Source organism: Polypterus senegalus, chromosome 4, assembly GCF_016835505.1.
Source record: "Polypterus senegalus isolate Bchr_013 chromosome 4, ASM1683550v1, whole genome shotgun sequence".
NCBI lineage: Eukaryota > Metazoa > Chordata > Cladistia > Polypteriformes > Polypteridae > Polypterus > Polypterus senegalus.
This window is the reverse complement of record NC_053157.1, coordinates 90583207-90602982: the sequence shown is the minus strand read 5'-3', so window position 1 is coordinate 90602982 and position 19776 is coordinate 90583207. Positions and strand designations below refer to the sequence as shown.

At 36.7% G+C, this 19776-nt stretch overlaps 1 protein-coding gene across 5 annotated transcripts in view; it reads left to right on the top strand.

Annotated features, from left to right (window-relative positions):
* stox2a (storkhead box 2a) overlaps nucleotides 1–19776 on the top strand; it is a 367273-nt gene that overhangs the window by 240444 nt on the left and 107053 nt on the right. Inside the window, exon 1 of one of the 5 annotated variants that reach the window (XM_039751032.1) lies at nucleotides 8891–8971. The exons of the other annotated variants lie outside the window; for them this stretch is intronic. The gene's annotated coding sequence lies outside the window, so the exon portion shown is untranslated. Of the gene's footprint in view, nucleotides 1–8890; nucleotides 8972–19776 lie in introns of those variants that run through there. 5 annotated transcript variants of the gene reach the window in all.

Below are 19776 nucleotides of genomic sequence, written 5' to 3'. Positions count from 1 at the left end.
TTAACTTAATATTGTTTTTTATTAGTGTGCTGCTGGAGTATGTGAATTTCCCCTTGAGGTATCTCTATCTATCTATCTATCTATCTATCTATCTATCTATCTATCTATCTATCTATCTATCTATCTATCTATCTATCTATCTATCTATCTATCTATCTATCTATCTATCTATCTATCTATCTATCTATCTATCTATCTATCTATCTATCTATCTATCTATCTATCTAAAGCTGGGTATTTGGAGGTGTGCTTGGAAAACATAGTTGTATTTTTAGATGTACTTATTCTTGTTATCTGTATTTGAACTAGCATCAAGGAGGCGGGGTAGAAAGCAGCAGTAACTGATATCAGCATTTTTAATTAAAGTCATAGGAATAAATACTTAATAAGTAACTGAAACAGGGATTCCGGCTGACTTCAAAGCAATAAAGTGGAAGGCTCAGAGGTTTGTAGGTTAGTGGCCAATATCCCTTCAGGTACAAGGGGCTATAGGAGCTGATAAGATAGTAAAAATTAACTAGCAGCAGATATTCAGTAAGCAAGTTTTATCTATTTATCTTGATCAATGGATCGATTGATTTTTGAATGAACAGTTCTTGGAGGTCTGAAGATGGAACAGTTAAGTGGGCAACAGCGTAATTGTTCATTAATACGCAGCAATACAAATGGTGTGAATGGAGAGCTTTTAAGTTAAGGAATAAGAGGAGCACAAAAGTAGAAAAACAGACACAGAAAAGTAAAGTTAAACTCATAGAAGGGTAATCTGCAGGCAACTGTGAGGGAGAATAGAACAGGAGCTTAAGGGGACAGAAAGTGTAAAATAGCTGTAGCAGTTCTATAATCTATATTCTTTGGCACAAGGCGTAATGTAAAGGGTGCACACTGTCTGAGGGCATCAACCCCAGAATTAGAAGTGTCAAACCGTTTTCAGGACCTTAACGGTGTTTCTGATGATTTTGAGGAGGTAGGCAGGAATGAGGATCCCTAACAGGTCACCTTAAAATCAGTTCCCAGAAAGAGAGAGGTAGTGATAGTTGGATAGTCTGTCATTACAGGGACTGAAGCACAGAGTCTCGCACAGTGTGTTGCCTTCTGAGTGAACAGGTGGGGGACCTCCCTGGAAGGGTGGATAGGCTCTTGGAGTTGGGGTGGATCCAGTTGTTGTTCTCCACATTGGAACACATGATATACATAAGGGTAGTCTGTCAGTTCTGCAATCTAAATTCAAAGAGTTAGGTGCCAGGCTGAGGAGCAGAACTGACAAGGTAGTCTTCTCTGAAGTTCTGCCTTTGCCACGCACCAGTCCAGGTAAGATTAAAAGGCTTAACGTGTGGCTCAAATCTTGGTGCGGGGTAGAAGGGTGTAGGTTTATGGGGCTTTGGTACTCCTTTTGGAACAGCTGGGACCTGTTCTGCTGCAATGGATTATATCTGAACTTGGCGGGGCACCAATGTATTAGGGATGTGTATGAGTACGCTAATCAAAAATTGTTTAAAATAAGGTTTTTTTTTGTTGGGGCAGTTAGGACAGACCAGGTTTAGAACTATACATGGAGGAACAAACAACAGGTATAGAGGTGATTGAACCACTAGGGTTACAGTAAGTGACCATAAAATAAAACAGTTCTCAGTGTTTTGTAAGAGTGCGGATGTTTAACTTTCATAGGGCAGATTTTGAGCAGATGCGGCAAAGTTTAAGGAGGATAGATTGGGGTAACCTTTTAAGTGTGGAGACAGTCGAGGAGCAGTGGAACAGGTTTAAAAATATTTTACATGTAATGCAGGACAGGTACATACCTAAATTTGGAATTAATAGGAAATAAAAAAAAATAAAGAGTGTAAAATGAAGCTGGAAAGGAAAAAGCAGCTTCATAAGACATATAAGACTAATAACTCTGAAGTGAATCATAGGGCATATGAGAACATGAGGGCAAACATTAAGAAGGATATTAGGGTGGCTAAAAGACAGTTGGATAGGAATGCAGCAGATAAGGCGAAAGACGATCCTAACAGATTCTTTCAGTAGAACAGGAAGCAACTGTAGAGGAAAACGTGGCTTGGGATGGTGAAAGTAGCCAGTCCGAGAGTGTTTACTATACTAGAATTCGAAACTGCATCACCCAGCAGTCCCTGCAGTGGCTCTGATTGGTCTTCTGCTGACGGTGCAGGGGCTGTTGGCGTCAAAGGATGCCAGCGCGGCTTTTAAAAAGGGGGCCGGTGACCGAAAGAAAAAAAAGTTTTTGTAGTTTGTGTTTCAAGTTTCTATCTCTCTGGGTTGGGTTACCTGTACTTATTCCTTTGGTCCTGGATTGTTTCATGGTTGTCTGCCGTCTGCCTGTATACATGAGGACCGAAAGTGGATTCATTGCTATCCTGCAAAGAAAGGAGCGCTCCTGAACCCATCCACCCGTCTTTACCATTTCAGGAACTACCAGTAGGACTATCTTTACATTCCCATTTAACGTGCGGATCTCTGGATTATCTATTTTCATCATATACATTTCATCTGTTGCCGTTTTTTCATGGACTTTACTGTGTGTGTTTTGTTGTATTTAATATGTAATCGCTGTAAGGGGAACAGGGGTGGTATCGTTGTTTTCATTTGTTTTCATTGCATTCTTTATTTGCTGTTTGATTACCGATTTGCTTTGTTTTTGTCTCTGTTTGTGAGTGCGTGCAGGTCAGGTCAAGGCTTGGTGCGTCCCTGGAATCTCCACCATAAAAATAAATAAATCACTGTCTTCTCGACGGTGTAAATCTTAGCGGCACCGGACCGCTATAGCATTATTCATTTCTCCTTGCTGCTGATTGACTGCTGCCCTGTGACGCATCTCCAGCTGAGTGTTCTCGTGTTTTCCGTTTTGTTCCTCTCAATCGTTAAACTGCCGCAACTGGCTATGGTCGTTTCCCAGTGCCATTTGCCAGCACTTAGGAGCCACGTATATTCGGCGACGTACATTCATTGAATGCCGCAAACAGCTATTGTCGGTTCCCAGTGCAATTTACCAGCATGCCGGAGCTGATCAATCCATGACTCACATTTGTTGAGCTGCCAGCTCATGACCACTGCTGAGCACTGCAGCCTCACTGTCTCTGGGATTGAGCCGCTGCACTAGACTAGCCTGCAAGTATTAGTGTTTACCTCTGTATGCTTGCGTGCAGCCAGTTCAAGCGCAGTTATGTCGGTGATTCACTGAATTTCATCAATGGCGTCAGTTGCACCTTGTACATATTGTTCCAGTAGTTTTTTAATAGTTTTTACAGTTCACTAGCAGTGTGTACAATGATGAGTGTTGCAGTAATTGTGATTCTCTTTGCATGAAAAAAATGTGTTCCATTAAAATTTCACTTTTTCTTTGTGAATTGTGAAATTCACTAAAAAAGTGCAGCAAAAAAGTATTTGGCGTCCAGTGATGCCTTGACCCCCAAATATGTGGCAGTTTAAGGTTTAAAGCCCCAAGATGCAGTCGAAACGCCCTGCACCTTCTAAGGCTTCTGGCAAGGAAAACGTGCTTGCATGAATTACAGTACGTATAGCAGTAACATCGGTATTTTACATTCTAGCACTGCGGGAGACATAGCAGTATAGTACTGTACAGTATATGGGTTTACCTTTTAAATTCTTTTTTTGTTAGGTAATGTATTAAGCTGAGGATGAAATGAAATTAAAGTTTTTGGGGGCATATTTAGGGTTTAAACTATAAAAATAGGCATTTTTTTAATCACAGCCATAATTCTCGTTTTTTCACAATTTGTGGGTGCTCTAGGAATGTAACCCCCACAAATTTCGGGGGTGTACTGTACATATATAAACCCTTGACACATTTTTAGGAAGTCACTTCCTAAGGGATGGAAAATAGTAAATATTACCCTGTCATATAAAATGGGTGTAGGCTTAACATGCATCACAGGAAAATTAATGGTCGCTACTATTTTTAATATATATAAATGGTTTAGATAGGATTATAAGTAACAAGCTAGTTAAGTTTCCAGATGATACCAAGATTGGCAGATAATTTGGAATCATTACAGAAGGATTTGGACAGCATACAGGCTTGAGCAGATTTGTGACAGATGAAATGTAATGTCTGTAAATGTAAAGTTTTACACATAGGAAGTAAAAATGTTAGGTTTGAATACACAATGGGAGGTCTGAAAATTGAGAGTACACCTTATTAGATGGATTTAGAAGTTGTCGTGAACTCTGTGCTATCAACCTCCCAACAGTCTTAACAAGCCATTAAGAAGGCTATAACAGAATGTTAGGTTATATAGCACGATGTATAAGTCCAAGGAGGTTATGCTCATGTTTCATAATGCACTAGTGAAGCCTCATCTTGAGTACTGTGTGCAGTTTTGGTCTCCAGGCTACAAAAAGGACATAGCAGTGTTGGAAAAGGTATAGAGAAGAGCAGCTAGGCTGATTCCAAGGGGATGAATTATGAAGAAAGATTAAAAGAGCTGAGCCTCTTCAGTTTAAGCAAAAGACGATTAAGAGGTGACATGATTAAAGTGTTTAAAATTATGAAGGGAATTAGTACAGTGGATCAAGACTGTTATTTTAAAATGAGTTCATCAAGAACACAGGGACACAGTTGTACCCTGTTAAGGGTACATTTTGCACAGAAATTTGGGAATTTTTTCTTTACGCAGAGAACCATAGACACTTGGAATAAGCTACCAAGTAGCTTGGTAGACAGTAAGACTTTAGGGACTTTCAAAACTAGACTTGATGGTTTTTTTTGAACAAGTAAGTGGATAGGACTGGCAAGCTTTGTTGGGCTGAATGGCCTGTTCTCATCTAGTGGTACTATTGTGATTGAAACAATTAGGTCACTTAAAAGAATTACTCTGAAGTAAAACAAAAAAAACAAAAAAAAGCCTAGACTTCATTTTGAACTTTTACGTTGTTTTGCCCTAGACTTTGTGCTACAATATAGTACATACTGTACAGTATATCATCTAATTCTAATACATAATTTCTAATACATCTTTTAATTATTATTTGTAGTAGTAGAGCAGCCAACAAAAGTGTCAACTAGTTTTAGATCATTTTTTGTATCCATCAGGAAACTTATATGCACGGTTTTGAACTCAAACCCAAAACATGTTCACATTTCAATGTCACAAGAGAAATTGGTATCATCCCAAATATAGCAACATGCCTCAAGGCGCAGGCCTCAATGCTCATGTTACAACTTGTATTGTGCAAAGCAAAACAGCATATTTCACTTTTATTAAAACTTTCAGCAGCCTATAATTAATAATAATAGAAAGATTACATTTTATATATTATAAATACCAAAGCACTGTATGCTTTATAGTCAACACACAAAAGATTTCAATGACAAATAATACTAATGTCTGTAGTTATGTACTTTTTTTTTAAATATACTTGTTTCTTCAATTCATTGATGATCTAAATTACACCATGACTGCTGTCCCTTACCTGAAAAGAACAAGTTGCTCTTTTGAAGACGAGAACTATGATCTCAGATTTAGGGAAATGCGGGTAGTGGCATTTTTCCTATAATTTTTAATTCTTATTTTATAGGTCCCAAGTCACTGGACAGGTTGGGAGATCTGAATAGGGTTTTGCTAACATTAATTGTATGTAATTGTGTGCTCTCACCAATAAAGCATGTTAGAGAGGGCAGCATGGAGAAGAAAAGGTTTCTGCCTTGAGCCCAATGTTTTTTCTAGTGTATTTTCTAGTGGATGGATGAAGTTAAAAATGGATGGAAGTGTAAATGTGACATTATTTGCATTAAGATTTTAATTATGAAGGAACAGTTATAGGGTTTTGCTTTTTATAATTTTTGTGTAATTTTGCTTTATTCCCTGTTGACATGCTTATCATTTTTCAGCAACCCCTTTCCATACAGTTATTTACTTTGGATCTTCAGGGGTGACCTGATCAGGCCTATAAATATCATCTATTGGCATCTGTTCTCTGCTGAGACATTTGCTAAATTTCTTGGGTTTTGCTGCCACTTGCGCTTCCATATTATTATAAGTCTTTGTTGATCTTTTGACCATTTTCATATTGCCCTCTTGGTTTTAGTAGACTTCTTTTTGTTGGTAATGAATTTCCTTTTTTGCCTTATTATTGTTCATCTTGGTTACTTTTTAAAATCCATTTTTGTTCTTGGAAGTTTTCTTGAAATAATTTTAATTTTGCCTTTTTTTAACATTTTTCTGAGTTCTTGGTTGTTTTTTAATTTGTTTGATTGAATAAAATAATTGTTAAAATATCTTCTTTTGTGTTCTTGACTGAGAGGATTTCAAATGGGTTTCTTCTCTACCGTACAAAATAATTTTTATTTCAAGACTGCACTCTCCGTTTGGATCTATCTATACTAATAAAAGGCAAAGCCCTCACTGACTCACTCACTGACTGACTCACTCATCACTAATTCTCCAACTTCCTGTGTAGGTAGAAGGCTGAAATTGGGCAGGCTTATTCCTTACAGTTTACTTACAAAAGTTAAGCAGGTTTCATTTCGAAATTCTACACATAACGGTCATAACGGTCAACAACGTCCGCCATGTTGAACTTTCTTATTCATGGCCCCATCTTCACGAAATTTGGTAGGCGGCTTCCCTGCGCTAACCGAAACCAATGTACATACTTTTTTCAGTGGTATGACGCCACTGTCAGCCGCCATATTCAATTTTTCAACGCTACTAATTCTCCAACTTCCCATGTAGGTAGAAGGCTGAAATTTGGTACTTATTTCGGTGGTATGATGCCACTGTCGGCCGCCATATTGAACTTTTGAACAGTCTTTGTTACTTATGGGCCCATCTTCAAGAAATTTGGTACGCGGGTTCCCAACGCTAACTGAATCCTACTTACGCATATATATACGTCTATAGCCTGCAGCTCGGTCACCGTGTGAGGCGGCGTTGGGTCCCCATTCCTACGCCTCCCACGTTGTTGGCTGCCTTCCTATATAAGGCCGTCCGTCGCTCCAGTCTCTACATTCCCTTCCTTGCTTCGCCACGGGATTCACGTCTCCCTGCTGATAATTACAGCCTTTTTATTTAATCCACGGCTTCTCCACTGTTTTATTGTTCATTTATTACGATTATAGTTATTGTGTAGGTATTTTAGACTAATTGTACATTGTTCAGATATCCATTTCCTTTATCATTCCAACCGTACCCGCATTAACATGTCTATCGAGGTGATCACCATCGATCAAACAACTGTCACTTACCGAGTGTTTTCCATGCCCGGAGATGGCACCTACCTTTTCCATTCTCTTTGGTACATATTGCACGGCCATATCAGGCTCACTCTTGATGTCTGGAGGAACATTGTGTCTTATGTACTGAATGACTGGGACAGGTTCAAGGTGTGGACTGATGGTACAGGAGATAATTATACTACACAGGAGCACTAGAAGAGTGAAATGCTTAAGCCCTTCACCTATGCATCTGCATGTGTTGATGGCTGCCGCTGAATTGTTCGGTTATCGCTTTCAAGTGTACCGAAATGGCCAAATATTTTACACCTTTGGACAACCGCCAATGCCTCTTAAACATATTAGATTCACAGGTGACGATTTCAGTAGTGGACACTTTGATGTTTATGAATGTTTAAACTCTCAAAAGCTGGATGTGAAGTTATCGATGAAACTGGTTGTATACTTACAACGCTTGACAGATGCCGAATGTCACTTCAACACAAGTCCTACAAATACTGTCGTAATTGAAACAAACCATGAAACTCAAACCGATTATGACAGCAGCAATCCAAGCTGTGAGATCTGAGACAAGATTGCCTTTCACATGGCCAACTGTACGTTGCATGCTTAAGAGTAAGCTCAGCACACAGCTTGGTCATATTACAACTGGAGGGCCGAACTCAAAATGTGGTATACAAAGAGATTCTTAACAAATAATTATTGGTATATTTTCCCTCAGTTTAAAAAGGTTTAATTTTCATCTTAATAAAACTTTTAGGGCAGTACTTCGCCGCTGCGAAGCGTGGGTATTTTGCTAGTGTATATATATATATTAAAATTTAGACCGTGACAAACTTTCATCTGTAAACATTGAGCTACACAAAATACCTTGTGTTTCTCATTAGTATAATGTCACCTAGTTAATAGACTGATTACTTGGAATGTGCATCTTTTTGTTGGAGGTTTTGTGTACTGTGTATGGAAGCACTAAACATGGCTTTATCACCACTGCTTTCTCAAGTGTCTCCTTTTAAAGCAGGAACAACCTGAGTAATTAAGCTCACATTAGGTCTGTAAAAACACAGCTGTACATTGTGCCACTCCTCCCCCTACTTCCAGCAGCCTCTGACAGAAACGTGTATTAGCATTTTGGTAACAAAGATTATAACACTTCATTCATAATTAGAAGTATTTCAGGGGAAGGTTGTTTTTAAACCCTTAAACAATTAGCAATACTAAAGGCACTGTTTCATTTAAGGTTACTCCCAAATTGCTTTGTTTCTCTTTGAAAGTTTTTCTTTGGAAAGTGCTTTTTGATTTTGATGCTGAACAGTACAAAAGCCCTGACCTTTGCTTACACTGTTTTTATTCATCAGATATACTTTGCCACACATGTCAAAGTATTTTGTTCTGTGGGTTGTATGCTACGAAATAGTGTTTAATATTTAATTAGCTTTGCAAATGGAGGGTTAGAGGGAAAAAAAAAACTAGTGTAACAGGCTCCTGTAGAAAGCAATTGGGATGCGTTGCTATAACAACAAGTTTAGCAGGCCGCCCAATTGCTAGTATGTCAGTGGGCATTACAGGGAGGGAGCTTTCAGCAGAAGCAAGTACTGAGCCACAATGTGATTGGTCACACCTCTGTTTTCTTTGTGTAAACCAGAGCATGCTGGGTAAGACCCCAGACTGAATGCTTCAGTTTGTCTGAAGGCTGCAGCTAGCGAAGCGTCTTTCTATCTCCTCAGATAAAGCAAAAGGAGCCTGCAAAAAAGGGCCAAGGTACTGAATGTATTATTTTTCATTGGCATTAATTACCAGCTGCGTTGGAGCATTGGCTGAATGCAAAGTAAAAAGGAGGCAGGAGCAGAGGAGGGATTTGTAGGTGCTTGGACATAAGAAATCTGCATGAATACAAAGCATCTGTGTGTAGACAGAATTTCATGTTGCTTCAGGGTGTCTATGCAATAAAAGGTCGTAATTAGCTCATATAACCGTCTGCTTTCTAAAACATGTTAACCTAGTCTCGGCGCTTCCTGGTTTGTCTTTGTGATTTTGAAAATACTTTCATTACTTAACCTTTTTTAAAGACTTTTTTTCCCTCAACTAGTTTTCATAATTCTTTGCTTAACAAAGAACTATGCAAATCTTAGCTTTCCTTATATATGACAACTTGTTGTAGTAATTGTTTTGCTATGAAACAAGCATTCGACAGCTGCCTTTTCACCTGGTCAATGTCCATTTGACTAAGAAACACACCAGCTGTTTACTATTCATTTTCTGTTTTCTCAATTTTGTGGATAATTGTTTGCCTTTTATTGCATATGTGTTTAGTGTGTTAAATTGGTAAGGCTGCTGTTTTTGTAAAAAAAAAAAATATATTTGCACTGGTAAGCTTGAAATAAGGCATTAATTTGCTTTGCTTAATAGTGTTCTTTTGTGATTCTAGTACTGCTTTTTTCTTTTTCTTAAATAAATAGGAAACTTTCAAACACAAGACTTTATGTACTTTAAGCGGCAATACACTTTTTCCTAATCTTTACGATTTATAATCCGGGTATAGAGTTCCATTTAAGTCCAAAAGAAAGCTTGCAGCTTTACTTTGTGTTGTGATTGATGTAAAAGTTTAAGGAACAAGATGAGGTACATAAACATGAAAGTAAATATTACACACAAATAAGTCAAGTGTACAATAAAACAACAAACAGAAGTCAAATAGGTAGTAACACATTCTAAATTTCATCAATTCATCATCAATTTTGTGAACCCAGTTAATCCAGTACAAGGTCATTGTGAGCTTTAACCAACAGTACACAGGACATGTCTGAGCACCCACACATGTAAACTCGAAATGTTCCTGTTTAGAGTTACCAGTTAACCTATCTAGATATTTTGGGATAAAGGAGAAAAAAAATTCACCAGAGACCAGCTGTGTTTACACAAGAATAGTGTACAAAATTTACAGTCCCCCAGGCTAGGACTAGAATTGGAACTATGCTATTGTTCTCATCTATTCTGAAATCCTATACAGCAAAGCAAGTTAACAGCAGTATTTTAAATTAGATGTTTAATAACCATATAAATCATTAAACTATATATACTGTGTATATGTATGTATGTGTATATATATATATATATATATATATAATTTTTTAACTGGTGCTGGGCAGTGATTAAAATTTTTAATCGCAATCACAACAATCACATTGTTATGTGCAAAATTCAGTAATAAACTCAAAAGTAGTGTATTGCATGTATTTGGTTTGCAAACACTGTAACAGATACCAGCAGAAACATTTTCTTTAATCAGGGAGCAGAATAAACAGTTTATGTTCAGTAGCAAAAAACTCGATTTTCTGAAAAGCACACAAAGCAGTGGTTTCACACACAAATGTTGCTGTTGCTGCCTGTTGTGCCTGCTGTCGTCACCTGTTGGCAGTTTGCGGTGGCTCGATGGCCAGCAGGAATGCACGGTGGGCTGGCCGTCTTTGTGAGACAGGTGTGCGGGGTGCCAGTTGCAGTGAGACGCAATATGGTTTGTACCTTCTGTCATCTAAGTGTCTGTCCTCCCAGGCGAACGTTGCCATAGGTGCATCAGCTACACGAATGTGTTCAGCACCATAACAGAACTTAGAAGCTGTTTGCTGTTTCACTACTCATGCACATGCAGGAAATCGAGGTCAAATCAACAAAGTGTATCAAAGCGCTGTAACAAGATCACTGAACTCTTATCGATCGTTACTGAGACTGAGGCTTTCAAAATAATAATAATAACAAAAACTGCATTAACGAGCGATAACATAATTGTTGGCGTTAATTAATGCGTTAACTTGCCCAGCCCTAATATAAGTAATTTTTTTTTTTTTTGTTATCACTAATGTGACTACAAAAATACATGCTCCAATACAGTTTTTGCAAGTGAAAATGTAAGAGAGGAAATACAACAAACCTGAAATTATGAAATAGTAACTAAATACCCAGCAGAGTCCAGAAGTAACCTGTTACTTTTGTGATTTTGTGGAGTGGTATACGTATTGGTCCATTAGCCAGTTAAATACATATTTTTATCAATACAAATTTTAAGCAAATTGCCTAATATTTGCTCTAAACATCCTTTTTAAAAAAACTGCTCTAAACTAGTGTTTAATCAAGTGTGGACTACTGTAACAAATGGCAGTAAAAGACAAGGGAAACAACATCACATGATGTGCAGAACAGCTCACTGACTATATATAGTGGACATCATTCAACATTGGCAGTGCAGGGAATTGCGATATAAACTAAATTATTTTCTCAGAAAGCAACAGAGAGAAGGATGACCTTGTACTCAAGATTGAAGGTCTTCGATCCCAACCAATCTCAGACCTCAGTAGTAACATCTGGAGGGTGTGTGTCATTAAAACAAACTAGCATTCAGTTGCACTGCAAGAAAATGTTTGAGCCCATTGAAATTGCCTAGATTTCTGTTTTAACTAAGTCCAATTGTAGACGAACACAAGCCTGTCTAAACTAATAACACAGAAGGTATTGTACTGTGTTCATTATTGATAAGAGCATTGGTTAAACTTTCACAGTCCAGGGAAACGTGAACTTGATATGATTTTACTATGGTAAAACTTTGAAGGTTGTGATACATTGACAGATGATCAAAAATTATCCTGTTACTCACTTGTACACTATGAACCAAGAACTAAGATCTTAAAACTATGCAAAGAATGCCAAATTTATTCCTGCAGGACTTTGCCAAATTTTTTGCACTTTTCTGTTTGCCAACTGATCGTTGTTTGCTCTATATTTGTCAAAAGTACACTACTATAATCATTTAAACTTAGAAAGTTTCTTCTGAAGTTTTACCAGCCTCGATATCAAAAGATAATATTCAATACCAGCATATTTGGTGTAGTTATACAAATATAGTTTACTCCTTTTTAACTGCTATTATAATTGGACAATTTAAGGTCAATATGAGTGAGGTAGTTGAAACTAGCTCTTTTGGGAGGGGTATGTTGGTAACACCCCCAAAAAAAGGCATAAAAATGATCAACAATGTGCATCTTAAGACAGATTTTTGGATACAGAAAGGTCACCAATATAGAATCCATACACTTTTAAAATTGCCATCTATAGCGTGTGTAGCAAATGTATATTCGTCAACTATTAAGTGCTTTAAATGGATAAAAAAAAAAACTTTTAAGTCACGAGAACAAACCTTACATAAGGTACCCTTGTGCTTGCCTTCTATAGCTATCTATTACCGTAATCTTTTTCTAATTGTTAACCCAATTTAGAGTTTTGGACTGATAGATTTAAAATTTCACAATAAATTTGCGCCATCACTGATCTGTGAAATTGTGGATATTATCTTGTTTAGCCACAACAAGTGCCTAATAGTATAGAAGCCTACCTACAGCTTTAACTCTTAAATATGTGGGTGTTTGGCCTTTTATAGTATTCAAAATGAGCACTGTCTAGTTAATAGACAGTTAATACTACTGATGTAGTATCAGTCTACATGTTTATACATCACCTTTAATAAATTATGCATCAGTTTCCTAGCAGCTTCAAGATCAACATATTTTTGCAGCAGGTAAACATATCTGTATTGGGTCAAGTAGGACTTCTACCATATACCTGACTGGGTATATATACTGAGTTTAGAACATAAAGTGTGCAGCGATCATGGCTAGAGTGAATAAATGAGACAGGGCAATAAGTAGAGATTGTACATGTACACTTGTTTTCATAAAGACAAGCAAATAGGTAAAGGGAAGCAACAGAACAGGTTATATTAAGTTATGCTTTTTTGTACAAAATAGTTGGGAGTTGTGTTTGCTTTTTGTAAACATTATTTTAGAGCTAATAATAGGAACTTCTCTAAATGTTTTGTTTTTCATTTTGAATACTTTTACTTTTAAATATAGATTAACTAGGTTGTGCTGTAAAGGACCAATGAGAAAAGTTTTAATTACAAGGAGCTCCCATCTAAAGTTAAGAAGAATTTTATGCATCTTAGGGATGTTTCAGCATTGTGGAATCTTTGGAAAAAAGCTTCCAACACCAGAAATTTGATGATTCTAACTCCAGCTTTAATATATTCTGTTTCTAACCATAGTATTTATAGGAGACATTATCATTCTGGATTGGTTGGTAATTATTATTTTTTGTTATTGTCTCTTAAGGCGCCCAACCTTATCTCATATAACGTACAGTGAATGATAGAGGTGAGCAGTGGGATGACCTTTCTGCGATACTCAACATAAAAGTGTTTGGTCTTTTCTATCAAGAAATGGTGATCAGCATGGAGAAAAGCTGAATAACATTACCTATAATGTACAATAAAACTCTAGTGAAAATGCTATTGCTGTAAATATGAACAAGGCCAATACAGTTTAAAATTATATTAAAATCCATTCATTATGCTATAAAAAAATTAGGCAGTTGTGCAAAGAACAATCCAAACTGGCCAGTATAACACAGTAATCAAGATAGGGAAGCTAAGCATTCAAGTAGACTTTCACTGTATTTAGATTCAAATGGAAGGGAGGTGAAACATCTGAGCTGAATTTAATGCTCTACAGCCAAATCCAATTGTTTCAGATGCAAGATGTGCTGCCTGATAGTGTTAAGCAAGGAAAAAGTGGAGCTTATGTTGAAATTGTGTGGAAAGACATTGTTACTTTCTTGCTGATGTAGTGCAGCCGGCTCAGTACTTCACTGACACTGCAATAAAATGCATCAGGTTTGTTTTCACGATGATAAATTTTTTCTGATAACATGTTAAATTTAATTTATTATTTTTGTTTGTGAGGACTGTACTGTACTTATTAGAAAACTGTATAGTGGATGGAAGCAGTATGAGTATCTGTATGAACAGAATTAAAAGAAGTCACAAAGAATATAGTGCATACAATATATTAGGGTGGTCCAGATCTAACTATGCAATTTTCATTACGTTATAACTTATTAAGTTTATTACATAGAAAATCACCCGAAAAATCCAGGACCATCGAGAAGTGTATGAACTGACGACATGAAGAATCGTCTTCGCGCTGAACTGGAATCGTCCCTGCATAAATCAGTCATCCAGACTGCATAATTAGATCTGGACCACACTGTACAGTATATACTGGAGATACTCTGGCTCTCAAAAGTGTTGTGTAACTTTGATCCTAGTTCATGACGTGGTTATATTTTACTCAATTAATTTTATAACAAGATGTTTCCAAATGTTAACAATTCTAGTATCTTTGAGAAATTTGGAGGAGCATCATCTGGAATTAGCAGTATATTGTCGGCACATAAATAAAATATAAAAAATGTCCAATATTAATTGATGGGGGAAAAATACTGGGAATTGAAAGCTGCAATGGTTTGAGAGACAGCTGTAAAAAGAGATGAGAAATAGAATGATCCTGTGTAGTGCTCCTCTGTATAAAGATGACAGGAAAGATGTTAGTGTTCTAGAAAAACTGCTGCTGGATTCAATAATTTCACAAATGTTAATAAACTTACAGCTAAAGTCTATGTTCTTATATACCTGACACAGATAAGTTGGATGAACAATTTTTCAGTATCAAGTTATAAGTAAGCTGATTTTAGAAGGGCATGGTGCTGCAGGAGTCTATTAGGTCCTTGTGCTTTTCCAGTTTTCATGACTTTAAGGAACTTTTACATGGTACAAAGTGCAAAAGTGCTTTTATTGGATTATTTATTTATTGAACTTTTGAAATCACTGCACTATTTATTTGGAACACCTTGTTTTGTTGGATTTTGAAATAAAAGCACTTTTGCACTTTGTACCATCCCCTTGCTATGTTGTTGCCTCACTGTCTAGCTCATCGGTAGCATTTCCCGACAGTGTAGGGTTCAAGGGCTCCCGAACAGCAGATGGGAGCATGCAGCAAACCCACATTGTCACACATTGATCTTTTGGCTAGTTCTTGCATTTGATAAAAGCATATCACATGCAAGAGAAATATTCTGCTGCCAAAGCCCATGGGAATCTGAGAAACTACCTATATTAAACAATGATAATTATTTTAAGTAATCTCTGTGCTGTTTGCAGCTTTCCTGGTTATTTAATAATGCAATATTAAATATCTTTGAATAATGCCATCCTGGTGCTGCAGGATGTTGATTGCAATTAGGGTCTGATAAAATTTGCCAATAGCAGTAGAAGATCAATTCTTGTATGCAACTTGTGTCTGAACAAATTATTCTTTTTCATGCAGAATGATGTATGAGAAACTGTCCTTGAAACTGACAATCTTGCAGAATTTGTATAGCACCAAAATGGATGTCACTGGAATCTTAACAGCTACTTAAATCCATTAAGGTGAACTCCAGAAGTACAGCTAGCAACCCTCAGAAAATGTTTATACATATTCTGTTGATAAAGCAAAGAAACTTCAATGTTAGAGAGTAATATTTAAATGATTAAATCACATCAAGGCAATAGATTCTGTATGTTTTCATTATTTTAGTTTTCTGTGGGCAAAGAGAAGGAGTCCATACTACACCAAAAGAGAGAGGAAGCAAATTAGGCCATCTTCTTCCACACCTTCTTGAAGCCAATTACTTGAGTACTGTCCCTTACTGTTCGGCAAGCTTTTTCTTTTTTTTGACAGACAAGACTTCTTTCTTCAGTGCTTCTGCATCATATGTGTAGTGCATTGTTGCCTCAGTTAGCATATTAGCTTTCATCTTAATATAAAATGAGCCTGCAAGTTTTTGTTGAAAACATATTCTATAAAACTGTTTGAGGATTCATTTATTCAAGATTCAAGAAGGTATGGTGGAAGTTGGAAATTGTATGAATAAACTTTGCATCAGTTACTTACACTGTCAAAGATAAAACTTTTACTTGAAGACATTTGTTCAGTTTTTTAACACTCCTCTGTCGGTTTTGTGGTCTGGTGAATTTCTGCCATATCTTCTACTTAAAATGGCAATTCCACTTTTTTATCATATGTAATAATTTGTATATTCTCTCTACATAGTTTTCAGCTCCACGCATCTTCATGTTATTCATTATGTTTACTTTTGCGGTATTAAAACATCAAAACATTTTCTTGTGTGGACATTTCATGTTTTTTCCCCTCAGTCAATTGTTGCTGATTCTTTTGTGTTCCTTTTAGTTTTCATTAATAAATCAAATTCTGTTTAAGGCCTATCAGGCGTTATGTGCAACATATTGGAATAAATAAAACAATTTCATCTATATAAAATGTTCTTATCAGACCCAATGTCAAATGCATTCTATTTTATTAAAAATTTTATCCTTTGTAATGTGATATCTCCCAGCACAAACTAGCATATAATGCACAGGTCAAAGGTGAATGTGTCTCTCCATTTCTAAAACCTTTAGTTACACTTCATGGCAGTGAGTCTGAAAACACCCTAACACATTTAATCGAAACACAAAAACCAAATGTACATGAGATGTAGTTCCATAAAAGAGCACATTCTTGCACTCTGCCACACTCACTCAAACTCTACCTGCCAGCTTTTATAATCATAAGTTACATCAAGCTGCTCGTCATTGTGACTTTAAAGAAGATGCAAGTATCCTGAAGCACAAGCACATGGATCACATGCAAGCTACACATGGACAAATGTTTTTTCCTTTTAAAATAATTGTTATAAACTTTTTTTTAAACAAATGAATTGCCTTTGAGTAAAGTACATTTCTACTGGTTTACTTCACCATTTGTATTTGAGAAAATGGTGATGTTTTGAATGTTTGGCAATCTTTAAATATAAAGGCAAGCGTGGATGTTTTGTTTCATTCTTTATACTTTTGCCTTATATAATCTCTTAAACTCAACCATCTTTCTAAAAGTCATGTTACAATATGCCTAATTCAAAGTCTTTCATTATATTGTTATTGGTGGTACTTGAAAGAAATCTTTTAAGGAATATGATTGCTGTTACTACCTGTTTCGTATAAAATGAGTGAGATAATTACTAATTGGGTTAACTGCAGATTTAATCTTTTGGCCTGGGGGACCCATCTGTCCTGTTGGGAATCTCCCTAAGACAAAGATGATGACTATATTTAGTTTTGTATTTTGTTGAATCTTTTGTATAGAACAGCTGTTATTTTGCTTAGCTTGCAATTGTATATATATACAAAGTTAAGTATTGTTGCAGCAACAGCTGTTAACAATGAATCTGACTAATACACCAACTATATTAATGACACATTTTCTTTGAGTAAAAAAAAATTGTCATTATTTTTTACTATTTAAAAATATTTTAATATATGCCTGGGAAAATCCAGGATCGTCTAAATCAGGGTTCTCCAACCTTTTTTCCACTGAGAGCTACTTTTACAAAATGAAAATGGCTGAGAACTACTCATATTTTGTAAAATTTATTCTCATAGCTTATTTCAACCCAAACAAACTGAATAAGCTTGTTTTGCCTGAACATTTACAAAATGTTGGTGTCCACAACTCACATTTTGCATTAAAACATCACAAAAAATATTTAGTTCACCTGCATGTGCATTTTTTATGTCTATGAATTTTCAATTTATCTCACACTATTGAATTAAAACATGAATGCTGTCAAAATAAAACAATGCAATTACAAATACACATATCACTCATTTGTCATTTTGTTACATGTCACTGTTTCACTTCACAAGAGTATTCACATGTCCAGTTACATGTGTGATGTGTTTTTTAGTTAGTGAGATGACTGGCACTTAATGGAGTCAACAAGAGAGGTGTATGATGGAGTGTAGCCACTTAGGTTCACTCTTACGGAGTAATTTAAATGTTCATCTGTCAGTCTTGTTCTGAACTTTGATTTCATGGCATTCATGTCAGAAAAGGCAGACTCGCAGAGGTATGTAGTCCCAAACAAAGCAGACATTTTCAGAGTTGCTTGGTGAGGATTCCTATAGTTATCTGGCTCTATTAAGCTCCAGAAATGCTGAAAATGCTGTTGGGACTTTAACTGCACATTATTTTGAAGGTTTACTAATATATCATATACTAGCAAAATACCTGCGCTTTGCAGCGAAGTAGTGTGTTAAAGAAGTTATGAAAAAGAAAAGGAAACATTTTAAAAATAATATAACATGATTGTCAATGTAATTGTTTTGTGACTGTTATGAGTGTTGCTGTCATCAAGGATTTGATTATCATTATTTCTTTCAATCAGGTTCATATCTGGAGGATGTGTTGTGTTCAATTTATATTCCGTGTTTGTCAACTGTTGTAAAGATAACAGGTTTCATTCATCGAAGTGTTCACTACCCAAATCGGTACTCGTGAATCTAAGATGTTTAACAGGCATTCCCGGTATTAAGTTGTGGATTTGCCTGCGAATATTTAGCGGCAGCGTGTCTTTGAACTTAATTTTAACTTAAGCTTTACACCTTGCTTTCCTATTGATATGTCTACAAAGGCTTGTTCAGATTCAGAGGGTTGTTCCTTTCTTACTGCATCAATAAACAGCTCGTCTTCCTCTTTATCTGAGACATCACACACTGCATGCACGGGTTTACCTTTCCCAATCCTGCAAACTTTATCAAAGCTACCACATTTTTTACACTGTCTTCCTTTAGCTTAACATTGACTTTTTCCACTGTGTGCTTTGTTTCCGCAGTACCTGCACTTATGAATATGCTTGTATGCGTCACACACTTAATATTCTTTTGCTGCCTTCTCAATTGTGTAGTGCGTTTTTTGCTAAGCGCTCTTTGGAGCTCTTGCTTTTTGCATGCATACTGCGTTCACAGTCAGTTCACGCGAGCCACTCAGAGTACATGAATCAAAGGTTCTCAGCTGTGGTTGTGCCATCTCGTGCGATCTTGTGATGTCCACGGCTTTATTTAATGTCAGCTCAGACCCGGCACTTAAAAGTTTCTCTCGCACTTTTGCTGAGTTTGTGCCAAACACTATTCTATCCCTGACCACCTCATCTTCGTTTGCATAAGAACAGTCCTTCACCAGCAATTTTAACTCTGTTAAAAAGTGATCAAAAGTCCCGTTTATACCTTGCATCTTCTCACTAAACTTGTATCTTGTGAAAATCGTATTCGTCTTAGGTATGACAAACGCCTCGTAGCGGCAGCGTGTCTATTGGATTGCTGGTGACGGACGGCCTTATTTGGGCAGTATCCCATATTACGTGGGAGGCGTGGGTATGGGCGACTCAATATAGGCAGGCAGCCAACTACGTGGGAAGCGTGGTGATGGGTGATGCAACTCTGCCTCACACGGCGACCGAGCTGCAGGCTAAGGCCGTGTATATGTATGTAAGCAGGATTCAGTTATGACCGTTATGCGTAGAATTTCTAAATGAAACCTGCTTAACTTTTGTAACTAAGCTGTAAGGAATGAAATTTCAGCCTTCTATCTACACGGGAAGATGGAGAATTAGTGATGAGTCAGTGAGGGCTTTGCCTTTTATTAGTATCGACTAGCAAAATACCCGCGCTTCGCAGCGGTGAAGTACTGCCTTAAAATTTTTATTAAGAAGAAAATGAAACCTTTTTAAACTGAGGGAAAATATACCAATAATTATTTGTTATGGATCTCTTTGTATACCACATTGTGAGTTCGGCCCTCCGA